The sequence below is a fragment of the Pelophylax lessonae genome, assembly GCF_965119305.1.
Source record: "Pelophylax lessonae genome assembly, chromosome: 11".
Lineage (NCBI taxonomy): Eukaryota > Metazoa > Chordata > Amphibia > Anura > Ranidae > Pelophylax > Pelophylax lessonae.
Window position 1 is genome coordinate 167,271,071 of NC_138778.1, and position 7,643 is coordinate 167,278,713.

The window sequence follows — 7,643 nt, forward strand, 5'->3', positions numbered from 1 at the left end:
AGGTACTTACACACTCTTATAACAAGCAGTAGGCATACAGACTTTACCACTTTAGAACACTTGAGCTTATGGTTTGGCATTCCTATGGGCTTTCCCTTAAAGTGATATCATAGAATTAAAACGCTTACTACTCTGAGAAACATTATTTTTCTGCTCTCATCCACCCAGATATGAGACATGGAGTGACTACCCTCACTACTATGTCACTATACATTGCCTTTTTGAGTTTCCCAAAACGCACAGTCCTCCTCGTTAAAGAATTCTCTATGGAAATTGAGATATGTGCCTGATTACTATATGTACAGGTATGTATACATTTTTCTGTCCATTTACCGGGTATACAAATAGGATATATATGCTTATACTATAATTACAGCATGGATCCCCACATATACTCACTATTGGCAACCTCCGTTCTTTCCCCTAAACTCCTCTAGTGTCTGAATGCAACTTAAGACCCAATGTTATATTGTGTTGATATTGCAAAAATAGAAGGACTTATCTGAGATGTGTAAGACGATTACATGTAATTAAAAGGAAAGATAAATGATATGCAATTGTAATTATAACATACTGAAAATAAGGTAACACATATATGTAATCTATCTAAATATTGTTATTTCTCACACAGACAAAAGAAATGATATGCTCCAGATGAAGCTTTTTTGTCTAAGAAAGCGAAACATGTCGAGCAAAGGTCATATATTACATGGTGAATGTTAACTTATATTTTCAGTCGACCCTGCTGACCGGCACCATACTGTTTGGGTGTCCGTCGGCGGTTCTTCTGATAACAAGCAATACGTTTCCAAGGATTATATGACTACTAATGATCTTGTACTTTGAACTGTATGTAAACCGACTTTTATAAGTTCTATGCACTGAGATATTGTACAACATAGACCATTGTTGTGTGGTCTCACTGTGTCCTTAATACACAATTATTTGCCTGTATTTTTCTATGATTTTAAAATATTTAGTTCTGTGTTGAATAAAAGAAATCTTTTTAACAAAACTCCTGTGCCCGAAATCTCTGTTTCCCAATCCTTCCATATGTACTGGAACAGTTATCTGCACCACCTCCAGTATGCAGTACCATCCAAGCAGACAACACCGAAACCTCCAAGTCAACTCCACTTACAGCGCCAGTGCCACTCACAGCGCCTAAGCAACCTGATGGCATTCACCCAGATGTGCCTTCTCAAGGACAGCTATTACAGCAAAAAGGCTATCAGGCATTTCCTGGCCTACCCCCACAGCTCAAGCAGCAGCCATCACAATCTACAGAGGCTAGATCACAGCTCAACCCTGCAGCAACATCATTCTACCCGGAAGCATCTCACCCTTTCACGCCGCGCAGCCTACATGCCCCGGCGGCATCACAAGTTGTCGTGGCAACAAGCAGTGAGAAATCAGATATGTCTGAGTTTGCCAGGTTTATGGTGAGCAGAGAGCTAATTAATACAAGTCTCTCAAAATTTGATGACCGTGCAGAGAGCTACAGAGCTTGGAAGGCAACCTTTAAGGCCGCCATTGCCAACTCAACTTAACAGCAGAGCAGGAGCTCGACCTCTTGATCAAATGGCTGGGCCCAGGCTCCACAAATCATATCAAGAGCCTCAGAACTGTCTATGTGGGACAAGCAGATGCAGGTCTCGCTGCAGCCTGGCAGAGACTCGAACGTACCTTCGGCAGTGCAGAAGCAATAGAGAAAGCCCTATTCAAGAGACTGCAGAACGTCCCAAAGATCAACCTTAAGGATGCCAATAAGCTTCAGGATTTGAGCGACTTACTCATGGAACTAGAGCTTGCCAAAAGAGACCCTCGTCTGACCGGGCTGTGCTACCTGAATACAGCCCATGGTGTGAACCCAATTGTCGTAAAACTACCATACAGTCTGCAAGAAAAGTGGGCAGCATCAGTCTCAAGGTACAAAAGGGTGCATGACGTTACCTTTCCCCCATTTATTCATTTCTGCAGATTCATTGATGAACAGTCCCAGATGAGGAATGACCCCAGCCTCGATTTCCTGGAGTTCAACACTACAGCTTCAGCGACACCATCAAGGTATGAAAGTGTCATGCATAAACACAGAGACTTTAAGAACAGCGTGAGCGTTAGAAAGACTAGCCTACCGTCTTCTGTAGCACCCACGGGTAAACAGTACAATACCTCATCAGGAGACAAATCCTTCAATCGTGAATGTCCCATTCATAAAAAACCACACTCACTGAACAAATGCAGGGGGTTTAGATCCAAAACCATACAGGAGCGCAAGAAAGTCTTCACCGAACTTGGGGTATGTTTCAGATGCTGCGCTTCATTGGAGCACATGGCTAAGGACTGTAAATCCATCATCAAGTGTGAGGAGTGTCATAGTGAAAGACATGTCTCAGCTATGCACCCAGTTCCACTCCCCAGAGACTGACCAGCTGCCGTCACCACCGTCCTGCTCCAAGTCATGGCGGGGAGCCCCAGAACCACGCTAACACAGCCGCCGCTGTTTCCTGCTCATGTTTGGAAGTATGTGGTGAGGGCCGGAGTGAAAAATGTTGTGCCCGAATATGCCTAATCAAGGTCTATCCAGAGGGACTACCAGAGAAGGCAGTAAAAATGTATGCCATCATCGATGACCAAAGCAACCGGTCCCTAGCGGGACCTAAATTCTTTGAAGCCTTTGGGATAAAGGGACCATCAGAACCCTACATCTTAAACACCTGCTCAGGCAGCATAGAGGCTAGCGGCAGGAGAGCACAAGGATTCATTGCTTCTCCCATCAGCGGGAATACAGAAATACCCCTACCAACGCTGATTGAATGCGATCAAATACCCAACCATAGGGATGAGATTCCTACCCCAGAAGCTGCATTTCACCAACCGCACCTAAGGCACCTAGCCAACGTTATCCCACCTATGGACAACAATGCCGAGATTCTACTCCTGCTTGGCAGAGACAATCTAAGGGTGCACAAGGTGCGTCAACAATGTAATGGTCCTGACTACGCGCCATATGCCCAGAGGCTGGACTTGGGATGGGTAGTCATAGGAAATGCATGCTTGGATCAACCAAGAATTGACTCCTTTAAAATGTGCGTGCAGATGGATGCACAACATGCATTAAGTCTCCAGACCTCATACAACCACCTGACATAATTTCTCCCATCTTTGCTGACAATTTGGGGAGATCAGTCTTTCACACAACCAAGGATGATGATAAAGTAGCCTTATCAGTAGAGGACAGAGAGTTCATCAAGATAATGGACAGTGAGTTCTTTAAAGACTAAACCAATCACTGGGTTTCTCCATTACCCTTCCGAACCACCAGGGTAAGGCTCCCGGACAATCGGGAGCAAGCGCTATCCAGATTTAAATCTCTTCAGCGTACCATGAACAGCAAGCCTGAGACAAGAGAACACATTGTTGCCTTTATGGATAAAATATTCCGTACCAATCCAGCAGATCACGCCACCAGGCCTATGTCTATAGGTTCTTTTACTAACTCAGCTTACAGGTCCAGAGTTTCTGCTAGGACGGGCACACGAATGTGTACAGGAAGTTTTCAGCATCCAGGATCCGGATAATGATCCAGAAATCCGTACTGACGTTTGTGCGTTAGTCACTGAAACAAGACAGACCTCCAGCCTTGACTGTCATCGCTTTGAACATTTCTCCAGTTGGATGAGACTCGTCAGAACCATTGCAAGGTTAGTGCACATCGCTAGATGTTATCACAATACTCAGGATGATAAAGATTGTCATGGTTGGCATGTCTGCCATAAACCCTTCTCTGCTGAGGACATTTCTCATAGCGAGTCTCTCATAATACGTCATGTCCAGCAGGGAGAATTTAACGTAGAACGGAAGTGCTTAAACAACAGACAGCAGATTCCTATAAAAAGTCCTCTTGCTAACTTAAATCCAATTATGGACAGTTTTGGCCTGCTCAGAGTTGGTGGTCGTTTGAATCAAGCCCACCTAGGAGTTGCGGAACTAAATCCTGCCATTATTCCCATTAAACATCATATCACCACGTTGCTGATCCGACACTACCACAAAAAGGCTGAACACCAGGGCAGACAAATCACTGAGGGCAAGTTAAGGTCTGCAGGTCTTTGGATTATAGGTATGAAGAAACGTGTAGCCCAACTACTGCATGACTGTGTGCACTGTCGTAAAGCGAGAGGAAAACAGCTACACCAACAAATGGCCGACTTGCCCGCGGATAGACTATGTACAGAACCGCCCTTCACCTACACTGGCCTGGACGTCTCTGGACCATGGATGGCGTCTGCACGTAGAACCCGTGACGGTCATGCAAACAGTAAACGTTGGGCTGTGCTATTTACTTGCATGAGTGTGCGAGCCGTTCACATAGAGTTGATAGAATCTATGGACACATCCAGCCTCATTAATGCCTTAAGACGGTTCTTCGCAATCAGAGGACCAGTAAAACAGTTGAGGTCAGACCAAGGAAGTAACTTCATTGGAGCCTGTAGAGAACTGAACATCGACACTAAGCCTATTCAAGACCAGTTGGCGGAGAAAGGTTGCAACTGGATTTTTAATCCTCCTCATAGTTCCCATATGGGGGGCTCCTGGGAGAGAATGATCGGGATCTCACACAACATCTTAAATTCTATGTTGATGGATGTAAACTCTTCAAGACTTACACACAAGACTCTTGTCACTCTTCTTGCTGAAGTTTCAGCTATTATCAGTTCGATACCCCTTGTGTCAGTGTCTATGGGTCCTGAATCACCAGCCATACTGTCTCCGGCTATTCTACTTACCCAAAAAACAGACCATATGCTGATGCCTAGTGGAGAATTTACTCATGGGAATATCTACCAAAAACACTGGAAACGTGTAAAACACCTGGCAGATTACTTCTGTAACAGATGGCGAAAAGAGTACCTCAATATTCTTCAAGGAAGGAGAAAATGGCAACATCAAAAACCAAACTTGAAAGAAGGAGACCTTGTATTGATGAAGGAGCAGCAAACCGAAAGGATTGTGTGGCCTATGGGACTAATTGCAAAGGTTTTTCCGAGCAAGGACGGCAAGGTCCGAAAGGTGGAGTTGAAGATCTTCAGGAAGGGTGAGCTTAAAACGTTTGCAAGGCCAATTAACGAACTCCTTTTAGTATTACCCATCGAGAACGTTCGAAAAGGACTGAACTTGAACTTCATGATCTACTCCACTACGAGTCAGGGAACCCGACTGTTATGTTTATTGCATTTTAACATGTTCTTTGTTGCAGGTTGTATCATATTTCTTGGACATTCGTCATAGTGAAATCTCCAAAGGAAGTTTCAGACGGGGAGTGTGCTGTTCTCCTCATAGTTATTTTGTACATTGCATTATCTATCTTTCTTTCTCAATATTGTTTTCTATGCATTGTTGTACTGCTGCCATCTGCTGGCCAGAATTTGCACGCCGCACGCCTTTGTTCTTTGTTCTTGGTCAGTAAAGTTTTTTGATATAATGGGCGTTGGTTTTTTCACACTGTGTGTCTTGTCACACGCAGCAGCCATCTTCAGTTCATTAAGGCTGTGTAACTGGAAACTCTCCACATTTTTGGACTTGTGAAAAGGCATCAGTTTTTGACCAGCAGTTAGCCTCAGGATAGACACCAACAGGGCAGTATTGATACCACTACTACAGAACAGTATTGCATCACCATCTATTGCTGTATTTGGATTGAATAAACCCCACGTTTGATTTCATCCTCATGCCTAAGTCTGGATTCATCTAACCTGAGCATCTGCCGGTCCGGTCTGCTCCACTGATTGGATAAGAAGGTAGGAAGTCACACAGCTATTATCAGTTATACCTTCATTCGCCTTCATGTGGGGACAGAACAATATCCAGGGAGGACACAAGTAGAGCAGAGCTCCCCGGGGGACACACAGCAGCTCTCTGTACCTGAGAGGCCAGCCAAGGCCTTCCGTCACTGCAGATTGCATTCACCCACCGCTGAACTGCCTGGAACTGCCTAGAGGAGCCGACTGATGAGGTCAAGTGAGCGGAGGCGGAGCCCTGTGACAAGGGGAGCCCCCTATTCACGGAGCTCAGACACTGATTTTCGCCGCCTGCCCGGCCCTGGACACAGACAGAGCTGCGGCTTCCAGGATTGGAGCGGGGGGCGCAGGCTGAATGGAGGAGCGGTAATTTACTGTGTCTGCTACACTACACTGCCAGTGTTTTTGCCCCCCTCCCCTCGGCCTGCGCCCCTGGCGGGCGCCGTTCTGCCCAACCCCACGGTATGCCCCTGGATACTGTAACACTGATTGTGACAACGGTGGAACATGCTTGTGCAATATGTGTTGGCATGTTCACTTGTAGTCTCTGTGTGACTGCGTAATAATGCAGACGCACAGTTGGAAGACTCACAATTGATATCCCATAGCAGGAGTTCCCCAAACTAGGATCTTTATGGCAGAATCACCAGGTCATTTTTATTAATACAGATTTAAAAATTGTGAACACAATTTCTGAAATTACTTTAACATGTTAAAGCTTATACGAGATCTGGTTGGGTGTAGATCTACTGTAGCACTGTTTCTAAAAGTAAAAGTAAAAGTATAGATGAATCCTCATCACACTAGAAAAAACAAAGGATGTATTATGCTACATAGATTGGTGATGTGGTAAAGAGGATCAGTTCCCATAATACAGCAAAAACTTGATATCACCAGTTTGACTGAACTAGCCATTCATTTCCTAATATGGTAACTTGTCTGCAAAAAAAAATAAAAGTTTACAAATGCTTATTAAAATTGAAAAAAAAAAGCACGGAACACACAACATATTCAAATCTCTGCAGAAGAAGCTGAAAGATGTGGGATCCCTGTACAGTTGTTTTAGTACAAGGTACTGTTTAAAATTGTGATCTGTCAAACTCCTCCCTGAACTTGTCTATAAAATACAATAGCTTGGCATGAGTTTTGCCTCCAGACAGAGAACTTCGCCCAAATCCAGCAGCACAAGGTAAGAGTTCAAAGCCTGGTACATTGCACTGATCAATTATTGACTTGTCTCTAATTTTGGGAAATTTCTAAGCAATAGAACAATTTAAAATAAATTACATATGTGTGTGTGTATGCATTTGTTTGTTTAGGGTAAAAGGATTGTTTTAAAGTAAAATGTTTTCCTTTTTATAATATATGATTTATATATTTATATTATGCTCTAATAAATGATTTAAATATTTTCTATTCATATATATTTATTAGAATTCAAGTGTGTATGTATGTATGTATGTATGTATGTATATATATATATATATATATATATATATATATATATATATATATATATATATACATATATATATATATATATATATATATATATGTATGTATATATGTATATGTGTGTGTGTATATATATATATATATATATATACACACAGTATATAAATATATATAAATATACAGATAATAATTTCATCTGCTGATGAAAAATAGCTTGTAGAAGATTGTAATATATTTATTTAAGTGTACAAAGTATATCTAAAACCATTATTTTACTAGGGAAGAGATAAAGAGTATGCAAAGCCAAAACTTAAAAAAAATGTAAATAAAGTGTTATTTTTAAAGTAATTAGGAAAAAGTCAAATCCCTATTTTTTTTTGCCATCTA

The 7,643-nt window shown here is 42.4% G+C and overlaps 1 pseudogene across 1 annotated transcript; it reads left to right on the forward strand.

The window, feature by feature from the left end:
- The first annotated feature begins 1,191 nt into the window (after positions 1 to 1,191).
- Positions 1,192 to 2,428, forward strand: LOC309566933 (annotated as a pseudogene). The gene has a single exon. The product of its transcript is annotated as an uncharacterized misc_RNA (transcript).
- Positions 2,429 to 7,643: the final 5,215 nt, after the last annotated feature.